The following is a 21,152-nucleotide window of genomic DNA, read 5'->3' as shown; positions in this document are numbered from 1 at the left end:
AACTACTGTATCTAATTTACCCAAACCCCCGAAAATTACGCAAACATCTGTCCCCAAGAGAAAGTTATCAAATGGGAGTACTAGCCCTATTGCGTTAATGGGAGATAGGACTAAAGAGAAGCCACTAAACCCAGTGAGAGAGATACCCACTGTTAAGGGGGATGGAGATAAAGTTAGGACTAAGCCTATGGGCCACAGACTAAAGTCATCTTGCCAGATAAAGTAACATTGGAGGTTGTAAATAGCAGGAACGAGATTAAAGGAGTGGACCTTCCTAAAGAATCCGATCCGTATGTGATTGTGTTAGTAGGGGTTCCAGAATGGCGTAACAACAGGGTTGAGCCCTTTACAGAGTTGAAAAACAAGGTGATGTTTTGGTTAGAGAAAAACAGGCCATTGAGATCTGATTTACAGGGCGAAATAATTAATGTTAGACGTGTAAGGTGGGTGGGTTACAAGGCTAAGGATGTTGAGGGCGACTGCATTGTAGTTCATTTTAGAAACCCTCATGTGGCCCAATATGTCAGTGGCTTCCCAATTATAACAGTAGGGGCGGGATCATGACTTTTGATCTAGGATATTTCTATCCACAGGCACCTCAAAGAGTGGGTTTGAGGACCTCACATCTGCCATTCTATAGGACAAATTGGGCCAATAGCAGACATCCTGTCAATATCCCGCAAGCCCCCTTTAGTCATGGAGGTTACCCACAAAAGACTTTTCACCACATACAGGGTGCAGGAGACTTTTTCAACATCCCAGTTTTTAACCCTTTTGATGCACTATCTGATTTAGGTGGGATAGATTGTCATACAGGGGGAGTAGTAACCCTAATGAGCAGAAAACATCTCTTATCCAGGAGGGACGGGTTGAACAAGTGGAAAATGGTTACCTAGGGTTGGATAAAAAAGAGTAAAAATGAATCCGGAATTGACTGATGGTTTCACTGTGCCGATTTGCACGGCTGAACCATCACCCAGGGTAACTATAGCTCCGGCTAGCACTGATATCCAGTTTGTAACATGGAATATTGCAGGTCTTAGGAACAAACTGGATGACCCTATTTGGAGAAAATAAATTGGGTTGGCAGACATAATTTGCCTACAAGAAACGTGGGATCAAGGGAATAGCCTTAGTTTGGACGGTTATTCTTCATTTTTCATCCCTGCGAAAGCCTCATCAATAGGAAGGGCGAAGGGGGTCTAGTTACGTTAATCTCGGTCATGATCCCAGGTAAATGTACCCAGATAGAGATGGGTTCCCCATTTTGTCTGGCAGTTCAAATTGTTTGTGAAGGGGCTGGTAAGATTTTAGTCGTGAACTTTTATAATTCTTTTGCGAGACATTCCTTGACTGATCATTTGGCCCACCTCGATTGCTTCCTGGTTAACTACCAGGCAGCAAACTCCCATTCGTGCTCAATCATTCTTCTGGGCGATTTAACATTCATAGGTGCCCGGATAAATGTGTTATAATGGACAAGTTAGGCCCGATAGAACAAGGTGATACTCATTTTGAGCACTCCACTCAAGGAGTTCTTTTAGAAAAACTTGTAGCAGATCATGGGTTGTTACTACCCCGACTCGAGGATGAAAACATACCAACCTTTAAAGGTAAGGGGGGGGGCTCCACTATTGACTACATTTTTGTTAGTCACATTGTGTGGAATAACATTAGTAGGTATTTTGTGAGCTGGTCCCATTTTAGTGACCATAAACCAGTACCCTCAATGTGAATGGCCCCATTAGAATGCCCCACAAGTGTAGTGATAGGGTTAAAAAGAATGACCTTGTTCCAACTGATCAGGCAAGAAGGATAAGATGGTGTAAAGTGATTCCTGAGGATTTTCTAATTAATCTTGCTGATAGTGTAGGCGGAGAAATGCACATATGCATGGATGTTGAAGCGGGTGATAAAGAGGTTTCGGCCGCTTACCTAACAGTCTGCTCTCAGATTAATGCGTCCCTTAAATGCCCTGGGAAAGTTAAGGACCCAGGGGGGGTTGGCTGGTTTGACCATAACTGTACACTTGCTAACCAAAACCTTAGAAAGGCACTGAAGTGTAAACCAGTGGATAGGGTCCTTGTGGCTTCTCTGAGGAAAACGTATACAAGGGTAGTAGAAGCAAGAAGGAAAGAAATTAGGGACACAGCCTGGGAGGATCTAACATCAATTGATGTTTTAAAGAATAGTGCAAAATTCTGATCCATTATCAACAAGCCTTATTTTAATGTTGTATGTAACAGTCAGTTAGATTGCGCCATACAGGAAGAGGTATGGCACTCTCATTTTAAATCAGTCTACGAAGGGGTCCCAGCAGGGGAAGTGGTTTCACCAGCCCCAACCTGGCCCTCTTATACTTTATCAGTTACCAAGGAGGAAGTGGCAGAAGCCATCGGTAGAATGTCTAGTAATAAGGCCCCGGGTCCCGATGGTGTTCCTGCAGATCTCTTCAAATCTGACATCAAGTTATGGTCCAAGATTTTAACTAATGTTTTTAATAAAGTTTGTAAATCCGGCATACCAACCACCTGGTCTAATTCAGTTATTGTGCCGATTTATAAAAAAGGCAATAGGGGGGAACCTGGCAATTATCGTCCAATATCGCTCATTGACTCAGCAGTAAAGGTCTTAGGTCGAGTGGTCTTAAGTAGGTTGTCTGATACACTAGATGAGAACAACGCACTCTCGATCCTTCAGTATGGATTCAGGAAAGGACGTGGGACTATTGACCAAGCCCTGAATCTACAGATGTTAATTGGAAAGTACACATTTTCTAAAGGGGGGTCTTTACATATAGCATTTATGGACCTTTCATCGGCTTTCGACCGAGTGAACAGGTCGAAATTGTGGCCCATATTACTAAAGCTTGGCATTGATGAACATATTGTGTACTTCCTGGCAAACCTTCACAGGGACCTCACTGCTACAGTTAGGTATGACCGGCAGGGCAACAGTACGGGCAATATTGGAATTATAAATGGTGTTAGACAGGGGTGCATTTTAGCGCCACTGCTTATTACCCTCTATATTAATGACCTAGGCACGGTCTTACAGAAGGCGTGCAAAGATATACCTAGGGCGGGCAAGTTCTTAATTCCGGCATTATTGTATGCGGATGATGCCGCTCTCTTGGCACGCACAACAGTAGGGTTGCAGCTGCTCTTAAACACATTTTATGATTTTATGATTTTATGATAGGACTAGATTTGAACGTTAACTTTTTGTGGAAAAAATTGATTGGACCACTTACATTTTTGTCTTTGACATATATTGGAATATACCAAGGCAGTTTGGGGAAAAAGTGTCATTTAAAAGAAGAATACATTTTACAGCTTTTGATATTTCCTATTAAAAAACCATTGAAATTCACTGAAAAAACCATAGGTTATAGACCATATATAGTTAGGGATTAGCATTTACAAAACCTTATTTTACTCGCACAAAACCATTGAAATTCCCATATATAGTTAGTTGCACTAACTATATATCGCACACCCGCAATCCACTGCTGATGATGTCACATATTACATCATTCATGACATGGTCAGTGACATCACTGATGACATCACTGATGACATCTCAAATGACATCACTGATGACAAATCATTTGACATCACTGATGACATCTCATTTGACATCACTGATGACATCACTCATGTGATAATACGATGAACCTCTTCAGACTCTAATATAACCTTACATACACTCAGTGTAAACAGACACTCACAGACTGTCACTCATCCATGGAGTTACTCACACACCTAGTCAGTCATGCAAAGAATCAATCACACCTCCATTTCCTCAACTATACAGTTATACACACCTTACTTATTCAAACATATTCTAACACATATTTACTCTCTTATACAATCCCTGATACAAGCTCACAATGATCCATACAGCCACTCACACATTCACTGGCTCTTATCCACAGTTATTTATATATGTCAACTCTCACATGTACTGTGTTTACATATGTACTTACTTGCACATGTAGCACTGAGATATCCATTCACTCACCAATACACTCATGCACACAGTCAACTGCCCATGCAGCTGTTTCCACATGCACTCTTGAACTCATACACCTAGTGAATCAACTGCTTACACATCTATGCACAGAGTCACACACCTCCCAGCCACCCAGACACACACTCAGCCTCCCATTCAAATACTTGGGCAACCAATCAATAACCCATATAGCCACTCATATAGCTACTGATCAACACATGCAGCAGCTTACACAACAACAGACATACTGATGCACACATTCAGACAGTTTAGTCACTAACCCATGAATTTAGTAAGACACATTTAATCACTCACTCATACAGTCAGTCACGCACCTACTAAATCCTTCATCCAGACACTTATACATCCACTCATTCTTCAATATGTAAAACATATTTAAACTTTACAGAAACACAGTCACTGGATGATGTCATCAGTGACGTCATCAGTGATGTCACTGACCATGTCATGAATGATGTAATATGTGACATCATCAGCAGTGGATTGCGGGTGCGCGATATATAGTTAGTGCAACTAACTATATATGGGAATTTCAATGGTTTTGTGCGAGTAAAATAAGGTTTTGTAAATGCTAATCCCTAACTATATATGGTCTATAACCTATGGTTTTTTCAGTGAATTTTCAAGGTTTTGTAAATGCTAATTCCTAACTATATATGGTCTATAACCTATAGTTTTTTCAGTGAATATATATATATATATATATATATATTACCTACTGGCGGTCGCCAGTAGGTAGTTATAGTTAGGATTTTTTTCAATGTTAAATCTCAAAATTCTATTTGGAATAACTTTGGCACCGGTTGACGAATCTGCCTGAAAATTTCAGGAAAATGGCCTCGTCGAGCTCCGGTCCTTCCCTGAAAGTTTGGGGGGGATACAATAAGCGGGGGCCGAGATAAAAGGGGGGTCCCAAAACGCGTTTTCCCCATGTTAATTTCCATAGGGCGGTCGATTTCACTTTTAGCCCGAACGGCTGAATGGATTTACACCAAACTTGGCAAAATTGTAGGGACTGGTAGCCCGATGTGCCTTTGCTATGTCTCAAGATATGTGCTCCAGTGGATTTTGAGTAATTTAGGTCCAAAAAAATATATATATCTATAGCAGCGCACAGGTGCGCGCACCGGAGTGCGCTCCAGGCGCGACACGCGAGGTGCGCATGGAAAGCTGATTGGCTCTCGGGTGTCTGTAAACATTCCAAACAGTCCAGAGCGGTCGCCATCTTGTGTCTCGGTAAAATCGAGACATAAGAGGTGGCTAAAACAAAGTGGGAACTGACCATAAGGCGTCAGGGATAGACCCATTTGACCCCCTAGGTTTGATGTGGGGGCTATAAAAGGGCCCCGCGGGGCATTTAAAATATTTTTTTTTTTTTCGTTTTGCGCGGGGGAAGCGCTCGGTGCGCGCACCAGGTAGCGCACCGGGGAGCGTAAAATGAGGGAAAAAGATGACAGAGTTTTAAAAAAATGAAGTTTTCATTTAGAAATTGGAGGTAGTTCTTAAAAGAACTTTTTTTTTTCTTCTTTTTGTTGTTTTATATTTTTTTTGTGTTTTTGGAACTTTTTAAACTTTTTTTGGCTTTTCAAAACAGTTTTATATTTTTTTTGTATTTTTTAGGGGGAGAAACAAAAAAAGGGAATTGAAACTGGCTCAACTGGAGCAAAAAAACAAAAAACCCAAAAAATTATTTCTTTTTGGGGCACTTGTGATTATCACCTGCAAGGACGATGAGCTTAATACTTTGTTCCCCATAGGAGATAAGCTTGCCACAAGCAGTGCAAGTAATTTTAAAATCAGCAAATCTCGGCTGAATGCAAGGCATCACCTCAGATGTTTCTGGTTGCGAGGAAGAGGGTTGTTTTCTTTGGGAGGGGGTCCTTGATGACTGGGGGAGGTTACTGGCCAGTTCCCGGAACTCTGCGCGAGAGTAGTTGTTTGGATGCTTTCTTGTCATGTGCCGAATCATGGTATAGTTACCAAAAGAATATTTCTTATTTGGGTTGCCCCGTGAAAGTTCATCATTGCAGATGAGGCAAGTGACTTTGGGAGCATTCACCTTTTTTTGCCCCTCTGGGATTGAAAAAAACTGCCAAATGAAGTGTGGTTTGGGTTTATAAGGTGTGTTTTCTTCAGGCAGCCATCTTCTTCTCCCCTCCTCATCTTCCTCTTCCTCCTCCTCCTGTTCTTGACCACCAATATAATTTGGAGCTGGTCCTCTTGGTGGTGGTGGTGGTGGTGGTGGCTGAGATGCTCCTGCTGCTGCTGCTACTGAAGCCATTTTAAAGTACAAAAAGGTACAGAGAGTTCCAAACAGATCTTCCTCAGTCAAAGGACAAAGTCAGAATAAGGAAAAAAGGTGGGGGCTTTCATCATTTGGAAAACAAAACTGTCCTGAACCAATGAGAAGTGTTATTTTCAGGTCACAAGACCAGGGGCTTCATCATTATGAAACTAAAACTGTTATGAACCAATGAAAAGTGTTATTTTCTGCTCACATGACCCGACGCGCTTACGCTACGCGCACGGGGGCGCGCAGCGTAAGCGCGTCGGAAGTTTACGTTTTGCGATCGTATTCGTTCGAGTACTTCCGGGTGCGCTTACGCCGTGCGTATCACGCGGTCGCGGCTACGCGATACGTCACGATCATGTTTTTGTTTGCGATATTGGCGCTCACGAGACGCTCCCCGGAGCGCGCCCGGGGGCGCTTTTCAGAAATACGCTCTTCGGGGCGCACTCCGGGGCGCGCTCTGGGAGCGCTCCCCCCAAAAATTAAAAAAAAAAAAATGGGATAATTTTAGAGACAGGTAGCCCTATTCTGAAGTGGTTTGTAAAAAAATTAACTTTATAAAAATATGTATTGTGCTACATTGGGCTTAATATATGTTAGAGCCAAAATGTAGCCCAAATGTAGCCCAAAGTAGCCCAATGAAGCCCAAAGATGGCCACCAGAGATCAAAAATTGTAAATGTAGCCCAAAATTCAACTAGATGTAGCACAACTGTAGCCCAATGACAGAATGTACCAGAGTGTTAAAAAGAACAACTAGAGTGCTAACAGTCTTATTTATAAAGTGAAACTTATAGTAAGGAATTAGCATTTAAAAAACCTATGAAATTCACTGAAAAAAACCATAGGTTTCACACCAGTTATAGTTAGGAATTAGCATTTAAAAAACCTATTAAATTCACTGAAAAAACCATAGGTTTCACACCAGTTATAGTTAGCTGGAAATTTTACTGATATAAAACCATTGAAATTCCCACGTTATAGTTAGTCGGACTCACTATAACTTGCGCGTGCAATGCACTGCTGATGACATCACATATTACATCACTCATGACATGGTCAGTGACATCACTCATGACATCACTGATGACATCACTCATGACATCACTCATGACATCGTCCAGTGAATGTGTGTCTTTCTGAAAAATAAATATATTTTATATATGTATATGTTAAGGTCGATGGAAGAATAAATGTTTAAATAAGTGTCTAAATGGATGTTTTTTTTAAAAAAATTGATTGGTTAACTGGCTTATTAAGTGTATCTTAGTGAATACATATATTAGCGAGTAATGTTTAAATATTTAAATATATGTATCAGTGTTTTACTTTGTGTATAAGTGACTGCATGGGTTGGTGAGTAGCTACATGTGTGTGTATATGAGTTATTAGATGTTTTTTAGTATCAGTATGAGTGTCTGTATGGTTTGGTGGGGCTGTTACTTAGCACATAGATGCATCAATGACTGACTCACTGTTTGTATGTGTTTTGAAGACAGCATTTGTGTAGGATTGTATGGGTGGATGAGTGTGTATATGTGTGTGTTAGAGAGTGAATGCCTCTCTCACTAGTGTCTTTATAAGTAACTACATATGTTTTAATCTTGTATATATGAGAATTGATGTATATAAGTAAGTATATGTGAGAGTGAGAGATTGAAAGAGTTCCTGTTTAAATAAGTATGTGTTTCTATAAGTGATTGTTTAAGAGAGTAAGTATGTGTAAGTTTCCTTAGAAGTAATGTGCTAATGTGTGTATAGTTGTATATGCAAATAAATGGATGTTTATTAGTTTATTTGCATGTGTGAGTATATGTGTGAGCAACTTTTTGATGACTGTCGGTGTGTAACAGGATGAATAGGGGTAACACTACATATGATTGAGTGAGTATATGTATGAGTGAATACATAAAACTGTTGGTGAATGTGTGAATTTGTATATAGATGGTGAAATTACTGAATTGGTTGTTGTAACTGGTATGGGTATATCCACTTTTTTGTTAATGTTAGTTTCTATTTTTGAATATGTGTTTCAAAGGTTACTTTACAGTGAAAGGAGGTCTGTCACTGTGTCACAAGGATGGTGTCATCAGTGATGTCATGAGTGATGTCACTGACCATGTCATGAGTGATGTAATATGTGATGTCATCAGCAGTGCATTGCACGCGCAAGTTATAGTGAGTCCGACTAACTATAACGTGGGAATTTCAATGGTTTTATATCAGTAAAATTTCCAGCTAACTATAACTGGTGTGAAACCTATGGTTTTTTCAGTGAATTTAATAGGTTTTTTAAATGCTAATTCCTAACTATAACTGGTGTGAAACCTATGGTTTTTTTCAGTGAATATATATATATATATATATATATATATATATATATATATATATATATATATATATATATACATATCCAAGTACCTTCCTCCACAAAAAGAAACACGAGGCCACAGCAGGGGAGCCATTCGGACCCAGCTTTATAAAGGTGACACCCGTCCCGGCAAATGCATTTCGGCGTATGTGTGCCTTCTTCAGCGCCTGGGGTGTTTGTAAGGATCCAGGCGCCAATGTGCAGGTTAAATACCCGCCCCATCCTTAGTTCTCGATACTCCCTCCGCCTCTCCCAGGTGAGATCCATTTGCCTATGCCTCCTGATGGACACCCGGTTCCCGGCGCCTACAGGTCCTAGAAAGCAGTTTGTTGGTTTGGTAGGCATTGCAGGGGTAGAGGAGAATATGGGCTAAGATGTAGCTGAAACCCTCAAAGTCAGAGTGTCCCAAACATTCGGCTTGCTCTTCAGGCCCCCTAACCGCAGCAACCTCCAAGTCGTAGGGATCCTTACAGCGGGGGCAAGGAAGGGATTCACCTCGCCCGACGTGCAGTCATGACTGCCACACCGCTCCATATCTTCCCGGGCTTGCAGGTGGGCCTCAGTAAATCCAGAACCCTGGAAGCAGCAAAAGTTCCGCCAAGGCAGAGGACAGTGAAACTGAGGCCAACTTGGTGCCGCGGGGGCCTCGTTAGCGCGACACTGGTTATCGCACTGAAAATATCCAAGTACCTTCCTCCACAAAAAGAAAGACGAGGCCACAGCAGGGGAGCCATTTGGAGCCAGCTTTATTAAGGTGACACCCGTCCCGGCGAATGCATTTCGGCATATGTGTGCCTTCTTCAGCGCCTGGGGTGTTTGTAAGGATGCAGGCGCCAATGTGCAGGTTAAATACTCCGCCCCATCCTTAGTGCTATCACTAAACACTTTATAAACTTTCTAGACGCCTGGGACACTATAGTCCAGTAGAAGGCTAACTGTAGCTGAAACGCATAGGCCATCCTGTTCTTGCACATTTTTGCACATGGTGTTTTAAAGAAGAATAAAAAATCTATATGAACTTACTTGCTGTTGTGCCGTGACTTCTGCAGGAAGATCAGGAGGCAAGAGGAATCGAAGAAATATATATATATATATATATATATATATATATATATATATATATATTCGGCAGAAGGACGTCTCGCAGCAGTCACGCAGCATCAAAGACGAGGCAAACCCAGGTACTATTGCTCATAGGTTTATTACGCTCTCCACCACACCACCACTACGCGTTTGGGTCAAACAAGATCTTGATCACATGACAACGTTATGGAGCGGAAGTGCTCCTTTTCAAGTGATAGGTGCCAATAATGGTTTGTATTTTGCAATGAAAATAGAAGACATAATGTCAAAATTCAGTTACTGCGTGAATGCAGATATGCACATTTGGCAAAATTGCTACATGTCAAATCTTGTTCACAAATATATTCAAGGGTAAGTGCTTACAGATAAGTAACATGTGAATATATAAATATATGCGATAAAAAGTATGGGTTTGAATGTTTCTCGTTAAATTGATTATTTCCTGCAGGAACACGTCCGGAATCTTGCCAGCTATATAAAAGACACTGGTGACTTTTTGTCCAAGCTTGGTTCAATACAGTGGCAGACTAATTGGTGTATGATAACATTGGACATTGAGTCATTGTACACTTGTATTGAACACTGTAAGGGAGTAGAGGCCATCAGATATTATTTGGGACAAAAATCATGTCAATACTATGGTCATAATCGAATGCTTTGTGACTTAGTGAATTGGTGTCTTAATAACAACTTTTTTATGTATGACAAAGTAATTTGGAAACAGATTAGAGGTGTTGCGATGGGATCTTGCTTCTCCCTACGCCTGGTTACACGTGGGCAGGTGGGAGGAGCGGGATCTCATCGCGGTACCAGGTTTCAGCCATGTCATACATTTGATGCGATTCATAGATGGCATTTTTTGCATATGGGAGGGTGACATCTCCAGCACACACCAGTTCGTAGAAGCTCTCAAGCTTAACACCAGTAATCTATTTTTCACATTCAACATAAGCAGACAATCAGCAGAATTTCTAGATGTCCTAATTAGAATTGATGGGGCAATGATTACAACATCTATGTATCGTAAGCCCACGGCCGGCAATAGTATACTGCACGCCAGTAGTGGACACCCTCAACATGTCATCAACAGTATACCTTTGGGGGAATTTCTGCGATTAAAAAGAATCTGCAGTAGCAGTGAAAAATTTGATGAGGGAGCGATCTTGATGATGGAACGCTTGAGGGCAAGAGGTAATAGTGAATCTATCCTTTCAAGAGCAATAATCAAAACTAAAGAAAGGACACGAGAATCGCTTTTTATGCCCAAACCCGCCGAAGTAGAGAACAGCAAACAATCTCCTAGGCTGATAACAACTTTCAGTCAGCAACAGCGCCAAATTAAATCCATCATCAATAGACATTGGTCTATTTTAAAAACAGACGGTGTACTATGCTCAAGAGTCCCTGACAGACCCATTGTTACCCTCAGAAGAGCCTACAGCATGCACAGTAAATTGGTTAGGGCCAGCGCAGAGCTAGGCAGTGGTAGTGCCTGGCTCAACAGGAGAGGCTTTTTCAAATGCACCTCATGTCGGGCATGTAAGTTCGGGCAAAACACCACGCACTATGATACTCCATTCTCCAGCACCAAAACAGCAATTAAGGGCAATTTCAACTGCCGGACGGAGTTTGCTGTGTATGTCCTGACGTGCACCTGTGGTTTGTGCTATGTTGGAAGCACGAGATCACAGGTGCATGTCAGGATATTTCAGCATCTCCGGGCAGTCGTAAACAACGATTCAGTCTACCATGTGGCACGACATTTTTACTTAAAGCACAACAGGGACCTGTCGTGCTTAAGTTATTATGTCATTGATGCAGTGCCCCCACTGAGAAGGGGTGGCGACAGGGATAAAATGCTGAGAAAGCTGGAAACAAAGCATATCATCGAGCTTGATAGTAAACAGCCCCATGGTCTTAACGCGACAGAATATTTACACAACTTTTTATAAAGGCCCCTAAATTGTCAGCACTGGTTCTTTGTGAGCTCATGAGAATATCTAATACTCCTGGAAACTCTATGTGTACTTTTTGAGCTAGATCGTTAACCTGTGTCAATGATAGAAACCCATAGAGCTACACACGTGTACATATTGAGGGCATACTATGAAATTAATGCACCTCAATAATATATGAATTACAAACGTGTGTATAAAAATTCCTATCTTTTACAAGCATCATGTTCAGTTCTAAAAAATTTCTTACATCAGTTTTCTTTTTTCTTTTAGTGTTTTCATTTGTAGTTTACTCACTAATATGCACATGTACAGATTAGTACTTATACTTTGGTTTTGAGTATAAAAACAATGTAAATAGGTCTTAATATTTATGATGTACAAAATGTAATCATTTTAAATTTTAAATAAATATATAGGACAAAAGCTCGTGGGTAAACACGGTGTTGTTTCACCACAATTATTCGGAGGTTGACATGACTTACATGATTTATGATCAATATAATATTTTTTTCAATTGCCAGTCCGCAACCAACAATTTCAGTGATTTTTTTATACCTATTGGTATCTGCATTCATGCAGTTATGAGATTTGTAAATAAGGACGATTAGCAATATATTTATTATGTTGTTATTTCACAAAATATAGCACTAGTCACTTTACATATTTGTTGGTATCTGTATTCGTGCAGTTAAGATATTTGACAAAGATGGACGTCATTGAGATTTGTGCAATTATGTGATTTTATAATATCATAAAAATATGGGACAGTTATTTTAAATGAAAATAATGCTATTTATTTCATCAATATATATGTATTTTTCCAGGCATACTCCCATTTATAATGTGTACCATTTTTAAGTTCATGAATTCAGTCATGTGATGCCCGTTAGGAGGTGTGGCCCATACGAAGGGTCAGGGAAACACAGCATTAAAAAAGCAAGCTGACCGTCAAACAGGTGTGTGATCAAGAGTACTTGTTACTCGAAACGCGTCGCTTGAAAGGTTCCAAACAATAAATTAACATCTTGCCTGAAGCCGTGGGGTCCGTCTCCTTCTTTCGCCACGCTGTGTGGAGGTTTGAGGAATTGCTTGAATATAAATATATATAAATACATAAATATTGGTATAAATATATAGATAAATATAGCAGCAAAGTGGGAGCCAGGTATACAAAACATATAAATAAGTGAATCAATAAAAATGTTTAAAATTGTTAATGCTCCCCACAATTGCAGTTAAAACCCCAGTATGTGGATTACACCACAAGTTTGAAATGAACCAAGATTATTCCAGATAGCTCCCTAGTGGGACTTAAAGCAATCTATTTACAAATGTGCAAAAAGGCATGTGTGCAAACTCAACAAAATGAAATATTGGCATAAGTTTAAAATTGAGTGCTACCTTGTGTTAATGACATTATATAAAAGTGAGTTAAAAATTACATTAAACAATGTGATCGGATGAGACAGCTACTACGTTTCTGTGTGTACCTACTGGCAGTTTCATAGGTGGTACTTATAAATAAGTGTGACAGTCCTACCCCGCATTTAGACCATTAGGTGTCTTGGTGTCTAATAGAATTATACGTCTAGTTTTCAATCTCCAAAGCAGTAGTTTGCGGTCACCTCCCCTCCTCTGAGGTGGAACCGTGTCAATTACGAAATACCGCAATTCAGCAGGACTTTTGTTGTGTACCTCCTCAAAGTGTCTCACTACCGGGTATGCAGTGTCGCCGTTTGTAATGGCCCTGAGGTGCTGGAGGATACGTTTGTGTACCTGTGGTCTTGTGCTGCCCCCGTACCGTAGACCACAGGGACACTCCAGCACATACACTGCGTACTCGGTGCGACACGTCAGTTTGTATTTGATAGAGGTCGGAGTCTCACTGAAAGGGGTAGAGTATTCTGTACTGTTAACTCCATTTCTGCAAGCTTTACAGGATGAACATTTAAGAAAACCCTTACTGCTGACTGTGTCTTTCTTACTCTGTCCTATGTTGGAAGGTGTATATATATATATATATATTCAAAAAGGTTACAGGGACATTATAGTAAGGTTCTGAATTTACTTGCACAAAACCATAGAAATTCAGCCGTTATAGTTACGGTTAATTCAAGTAACTATAATTCGTGCCCCGCCATGCACAGTTTTCTCAACAATAATTTTATTGCAAATGTTGCAGTGATAATATCAATAATGCCATAGAAGGTGTCATCAATGATGTAATATATGGAGTAATTTGTTGTGCAAGGTGAGGGTGTGAGTTATAGTTACCTTAGGGCGCAAGTTATAGTTACATGAGTTAATCATAACTATGACTGCTGAATTTCTATGGTTTTGTGCGAGTAAATTCAGAACCTAACTATAACGTCCCTGGAACAGTTGTTTTTTCACAGAATTGTGATTGCTTTTTTAGTACGCATGTTAATATAACCAGCACCATGTGCGACCTTTGGCCATGGGTGGCAGGAGTTTAGCGGAAGGGCCTAGCCAACCCTGCCACATGCACCCAAACCCAAGCTGTGCACGCCTTAGGCCATGCGCAGCATGAGGTTGGATGTGGTGGGTGTCTTTTAAATTTTTCTATGGTTTTGTGTATCCACAGACTGTACAAAAAAAAATGGGCAATTTTGTACCAACAAGGGGGCCCTAAGGAACGCCTCTCCTGTGTCCTATAGGGTCAGGATAAGTGTATCCTTACCCCTTATATGTTTTTGCACTCTTCTTTTCCCACCCTTTCAGCCAATGAGACAAACAAAATGGACTCCGTAACTTTCCTGTCAGGTTACAAACAGCCAGTTAGCGCCTTGCCTTAATTCTCTGATTTGCTGGAAGATCCACAGCCCTAGATGTCTATATTTTTTTGCTTTTAATATCTATCAAACTACTGGACGGATTTACACCTAATATCTGAAAGTGTGAGCTACGTAACCAAATCTAGCTTTCTGCCAAATTCGGTGTAATTCCATTCAGCGTTCCGGCTGTAGTCGTGTTTAAAGAATGCTCCATAACGTTCAACACAGCACAGCAGCTGAAGCGACTGAAGTATACGTTTTGAAGATTTCATGAAGATTCACCAAGCGGCACCAAAGTTATTGGCAAAACAGAAAAATGCTCTTCCTATGGAAACTTTGATTTAACTATAACAACCTACTGGCTATCGTCAGTAGGACATATATATATATATATATATATATATATATATATATATATATATATATATATATATATATATATATATATATATATATATATATATATATATATATATATATATATATATATATATATATATATTCACTGAAAAAACCATAGGTTATAGACCATATATAGTTAGGGATTAGCATTTAAAAAACCTTATTTTATTTGCACAAAACCATTGAAATTCCATATATAGTTAGTTGCACTAACTATATATCGCGGACCCGCAATCCACTGCTAATGATGTCACATATTACATCATTCATGACATGGTCAGTGACATCACTGATGACATCACTGATGACATCTCAAATGACATCACTGATGACATCACTGATGACAACACCCAGTGACTGTATGTTTCTGTAAAGTTAAAATATGTCTTACATATTGAAGAATGAGTGGATGTATAAGTGTCTGGATGAAGGATTTAGTAGGTGCATGACTGACTGTATGAGAGAATGATTAAATGTGTCTCACTGAGTGCATGGGTTAGTGATTAAAGTGTCTTAATTTGGCAATCATTATTTATGTTCTTCTGTAAACTGCTGCATGTTTAAATCAGTAGCTATATCAGTAACTATATGGGTTATTGAATGGTTGCCCAAGTATTTGTATGGGAGACTGAGTATGTGTGTGGGTGGCTGGGAGGTGTATAACTCTGTGCATAGATGTGTGAGCAGTTGATTCCCTAGGTGTATGGGTTCAAAAGTGCATGTAGAAACAGCTGTATGGACAGTTGACTGTGTGCATGAGTATATTGGTGAGTGAATGGATATCTCAGTTCTACATGTCAAAGTAAGTACATATGTAAAACACACTCCATGTGAGAGTTGACATATAAATAACTGAACATAAGAGCCAGTGAATGTGAGAGTGGCTGTATGAATCATTGTGAACTTGTATCAAGGATTGTATAAGAGAGTAAATATGTGTTAGTATATGTTTGAATAAGTAAGGTGTGTATAACTGTATAGTTGAGGAAATGGAGGTGTGATTGATTCTTTGCATGACTGACTAGGTGTGTGAGTAACTCCATGGATGTGTGACAGTCTGTGAGTGCCTGTTTACACTGAGTGTATCTAACGTTATATTAGAGTCTGAAGATGTATTATCACATAAATGATATCATCAGTGATGTAATCAGTAATGTCAAATGAGATGTCAGTGATGTCATCAGTGATGTCATTTGAGATGTCATCAGTGATGTCATCAGTGATGTCATTTGAGATGTCATCAGTGATGTCATCAGTGATGTCACTGACCATGTCATGAATGATGTAATATGTGACATCATTAGCAGTGGATTGCGGGTCCGCGATATATAGTTAGTGCAACTAACTATATATGGAATTTCAATGGTTTTGTGCAAATAAAAAAAGGTTTTTTAAATGCTAATCCCTAACTATATATGGTCTATAACCTATGGTTTTTTCAGTGAATTTTCAAGGTTTTGTAAATGCAAATTCCTAACTATATATGGTCTATAACCTATGGTTTTTTCTGTGAATTTCATTGGTTTTTTAAAAGCTAATATCTATAGCTGTAAAATATATTCTTTATTAAGTGACGTATCACGTAGCCCGTGAGACGCCTCATGATGCATCGCATAACCGTGACGTATCGTCTCTGCAGCGCAAACCAAACCCAAAACGTAAGCGCGCCAGAACACGCTTAAAGATATATATATATTTTTTTAACCTTAATTAGACAAAATCCACACGTGCACATATCACAAACGTTCAAAAAACACAATATGTCGGACTCCTGTTACGCTGCCGATTAGCTGCCCGGTTAACGTACCAGGAAGCACCTTTACCGCGAAAAATCACAATTTTTTTTTTCACCCCCCAGGGAACTTTAATAGCCCCCTCATCAATCCTAGGGGTTCAGGAGGGGTCTGCCGTACCCCTTTCATTCATTTACACCTTTTTTTTTTTCCACCTCTTGTCTCTCGATCCCACAGAGAGACAAGATGGCGGCCGCTCCAGACTGTTTACAATGATAACAGCCAATCAGCTTCTCCTCAGACTCCCGTTACACTGCCGGTTAGCTTCCCGGTTAGCTGCCCGGTTAGCTGCCCGGTTCGCGTACCAAGACGCGTCTCTACGGCGAAAAAATCGGATTTTTTTTTTTTTTTTTTTTTGGCCCCGCGTGGCTTTATAATATCCCCCTCATCAATCCTAGGGGGTCAGAAGGGGTGTACCTTGCCCTCTTTCCTTCATTTCCCCCTTTGTTTTGGCCTCCTCTTGTCTCTCGATCCTACCGAGAGACAAGATGGCGGCCGCTCCGGACTGTTTACAATGTTGACAGCCAATCAGCTACTCCTCAGACTCCCGTTACACTGCCGGTTAGCTTCCCGGTTAGCTGCCCGGTTAGCTGCCCGGTTCGCGTACCAAGACGCGTCTCTACGGCGAAAAAATCGGAATTTTTTTTTTTTTTTTTTGGGGCCGGCGTGGCTCTATAATATCCCCCTCATCAATCCTAGGGGGTCAGAAGGGGTCTACCTTGCCCCCTTTCCTTCATTTCCCCCTTTGTTTTGGCCTCCTCTTGTCTCTCGATCCTACCGAGAGACAAGATGGCGGCCGCTCCGGACTGTTTAGAATGTTGACAGACACCGGAGAGCCAATCAGCTTCGCTTCGCAAAGTTCCGATACGCGAAAAGTTCGCGAACCGGAGCGCTGCCCGGAGCGCTGTTACAGATATATATCTTGTTTTAAACGTTAATTTCTCAAAATTCACTGAAGCACATATATTGAGACCTAGCAAAGGCACATCGGGCTAACAGTCCCTACAATTTTGCCAAGTTTCGTGGAAATCCATTCAGCCGTTCGGGCTAAAAGTGAGGCCAACCGCCCTATGGAAATTAACATGGGAAAAACGCGTTTTGGGACCCCCCTTTTTTCTCGGCCCCCCCTTGACGACCCCCCCCCCCAAATTTACAGGAGCTGCTCAGAAACAAAATGTGCCATTTTCCTGAAAATTTCAGCCAATTCCGTCCACAAACGCCAAAGTTATTAGGCATAGAATTTTCAAAAGTTCCATAGAGAAAAAATCCTAACTATATATACCTACTGGCTATCGCCAGTAGGTAATATATATATATATAAAAGCCACGCACCACCGACCAAGAGCGCCCACAATTACCCACAGAAGGACCAAACTATTTGCTTGTGAGAACGCCTACGGGTAGGGCTAGGGCTGCCACCGGAAACCAGAGGCCGGGAAAAGGGTCCGTGCAGCCTCGAGAATAGGACTGCAAAGGAGCGTTGTTTCAGGTGAAGGGTGCTGAAGTCACAAGTCAGTGAACAGACCTAATTGATGGCAGCGAAATCACTACATCGGCACAAACCCACTGGAGGGCTCGCACAGTGAACAATTGAAAAACTACAGGCACCAGCATGCATTTGTATCTCCCATCCCACCACTGTGTCCACCAGGGGGCCAGAATACACTTCAAAAGTGCGATAGACTGTGTGTCACTCACCCGAGACTGCTGCTTGCCAGGCACACCTTCGAAAAAGGTCAAAGGTTGACCGAAACGCGTCAGGATTGCCACAGCTGCCAATAAATTCAATGTCTGAAACAAACGCGTGTGCGGCTTTATCTATCCACAGGAGGGGAGACAAAACTTGCTTCATATTCAGCGGTTGGTTCTGCCGCAAAAGCCACGCACCACCGACCAAGAGCGCCCACAATTACCCACAGAAGGACCAAACTATTTGCTCGTGAGAACGCCTACGGGTAGGGCTGCCACCGGAAACCAGAGGCCGGGAAAAGGGTCCGTGCAGCCTCGAGAATAGGACTGCAAAGGAGCGTTGTTTCAGGTGAAGGGTGCTGAAGTCACGAGTCAGTGAACAGACCTAATTGATGGCAGCGAAATCACTACATCGGCACAAACCCACTGGAGGGCTCGCACAGTGAACAATTGAAAAACTACAGGCACCAGCATGCATTTGTATCTCCCATCCCACCACGGTGTCCACCAGGGGGCCAGAATACACTTCAAAAGTGCGATAGACTGTGTGTCACTCACCCGAGACTGCTGCTTGCCAGGCACACCTTCGAAAAAGGTCAAAGGTTGACCGAAACGCGTCAGGATTGCCACAGCTGCCAATAAATTCAATGTCTGAAACAAACGCGTGTGCGGCTTTATCTTTCCACAGGAGGGGAGACAAAACTTGCTTCATATTCAGCGGTTGGTTCTGCCGCAAAAGCCACGCACCACCGACCAAGAGCGCCCACAATTACCCACAGAAGGACCAAACTATTTGCTCGTGAGAACGCCTCGGGTAGGGCTGCCACCGGAAACCAGAGGCCGGGAAAAGGGTCCGTGCAGCCTCGAGAATAGGACTGCAAAGGAGCGTTGTTTCAGGTGAAGGGTGCTGAAGTCACGAGTCAGTGAACAGACCTAATTGATGGCAGCGAAATCACTACATCGGCACAAACCCACTGGAGGGCTCGCACAGTGAACAATTGAAAAACTACAGGCACCAGCATGCATTTGTATCTCCCATCCCACCACGGTGTCCACCAGGGGGCCAGAATACACTTCAAAAGTGCGATAGACTGTGTGTCACTCACCCGAGACTGCTGCTTGCCAGGCACACCTTCGAAAAAGGTCAAAGGTTGACCGAAACGCGTCAGGATTGCCACAGCTGCCAATAAATTCAATGTCTGAAACAAACGCGTGTGCGGCTTTATCTTTCCACAGGAGGGGAGACAAAACTTGCTTCATATTCAGCGGTTGGTTCTGCCGCAAAAGCCACGCACCACCGACCAAGAGCGCCCACAATTACCCACAGAAGGACCAAACTATTTGCTCGTGAGAACGCCTACGGGTAGGGCTGCCACCGGAAACCAGAGGCCGGGAAAAGGGTCCGTGCAGCCTCGAGAATAGGACTGCAAAGGAGCGTTGTTTCAGGTGAAGGGTGCTGAAGTCACGAGTCAGTGAACAGACCTAATTGATGGCAGCGAAATCACTACATCGGCACAAACCCACTGGAGGGCTCGCACAGTGAACAATTGAAAAACTACAGGCACCAGCATGCATTTGTATCTCCCATCCCACCACGGTGTCCACCAGGGGGCCAGAATACACTTCAAAAGTGCGATAGACTGTGTGTCACTCACCCGAGACTGCTGCTTGCCAGGCACACCTTCGAAAAAGGTCAAAGGTTGACCGAAACGCGTCAGGATTGCCACAGCTGCCAATAAATTCAATGTCTGAAACAAACACGTGTGCGGCTTTATCTTTCCACAGGAGGGGAGACAAAACGTGCTTCATATATATATATATATATATATATTACCTACTGGCGGTCGCCAGTAGGTAGTTATAGTTAGGATAATTTTCAATGTTAAATCTCAACATTCTATTTTGAATAACTTTGGCGCCGGTTGACGAATCTGCCTGAAATTTTCAGGAAAATGGTCTCATGGCGGTCCGGTCCTTCCCTGAAAGTTTGGGGGGGATTCGTCAAGCGGGGGCCGAGATAAAAGGGGGGTCCCAAAACGCGTTTTCCCCATGTTAATTTCCATAGGGCGGTCGATTTCACTTTTAGCTCGAACGGCTGAATGGATTTCCACCAAACTTGGCAAAATTGTAGGGACTGGTAGCCCGATGTGCCTTTGCTATGTCTCAAGATATGTGCTTCAGTGGATTTTGTGAAATTAACGTTCAAAAAAATATATATATCTATAGGCGCTCTCCGGTGCGCGCACCGGTGAGCGCTCCCGGCGCGACACGCGACTTGCGCGCAGAAAGCTGGTTGGCTCTCAGTTGTCTGTAAACATTCTAAACAGTCCGGAGCGGCCGCCATCTTGTCTATCGGTAAAATCTAGTCATAAGAGGTGGCAAAAACAAAGGGTGGAATTGACCATAAGGGGGCAGGGTAGACCCCCCCTGACCCCCTAGGTTTGATATGGGGGCCATTAAAGGGCCCCGCGGGGCCTCAAAATTTTTTTTTTTTTTTTCGATTTTCGCGGGGGAAGCGCCTGGTGCGCGCACCGGGGAGCGTATCGAGGAGGGTACTATGGAAAAATAATCACTTCAAAAATTGTATGTTTATGAATTGTTTTTTTTTTTATTTTTTTATTTTATGTAAGTACCTACATGTAGGTACTAATGAAGAGACTTAAATTTAATGTTCACCATCTTCTTTGTAGACATCTTGCATGTTGTTATTGTATTTTTTGTGGTATATGGAATTCAT

The sequence above is a fragment of the Lissotriton vulgaris genome, unplaced genomic scaffold, assembly GCF_964263255.1.
Source record: "Lissotriton vulgaris unplaced genomic scaffold, aLisVul1.2 SCAFFOLD_10253, whole genome shotgun sequence".
Taxonomy (NCBI): Eukaryota; Metazoa; Chordata; class Amphibia; order Caudata; family Salamandridae; genus Lissotriton; species Lissotriton vulgaris.
Note: the sequence above shows the minus strand (reverse complement) of the source record.